General features: G+C 66.7%; 1 protein-coding gene across 1 annotated transcript in view; it reads left to right on the forward strand.

The window, feature by feature from the left end:
• The window catches only part of LOC104510554 (claudin-3-like), a 2488-nt gene that overhangs the window by 841 nt on the left and 1305 nt on the right, over positions 1 to 342 (forward strand). The gene's annotated exons all lie outside the window — the stretch shown is intronic.

A 342-nucleotide genomic window follows, 5' to 3' on the forward strand; every position in this document is an offset into this window, starting at 1 on the left:
TGTTCACCGGGGGATTGAAGCTGGTTCTTTAATCTCGTTCGAGACGGGGAACAGGGAGATCCTGTCCTGGCTGCCTCCCCGGCAGTGGTCCAGGTCCCCCCGGAGCACCCAGCCACGGCATCTTCTCTGTGACACCACCCCATCCCTGCCTCCAGCATCTCCCGGTTCCTGGTATCGGGGTGTGCCGCACGGTGACGCAGCTCCCAGGGGCCCATCCCTCGGGTGGCACAAGGCTCTCACCGGGTAAAGCCCGCCGGGACGCGTCCCTTGGGGCGGACAGCGGTGCCGGTGGGGACCCCAAACCTGTCCCGTGCGGTCAGGGGGCCGCAGCAACTCTGCAAA

This window comes from Eurypyga helias, unplaced genomic scaffold (assembly GCF_000690775.1).
Source record: "Eurypyga helias isolate BGI_N326 unplaced genomic scaffold, ASM69077v1 scaffold34295, whole genome shotgun sequence".
Taxonomy (NCBI): Eukaryota; Metazoa; Chordata; class Aves; order Eurypygiformes; family Eurypygidae; genus Eurypyga; species Eurypyga helias.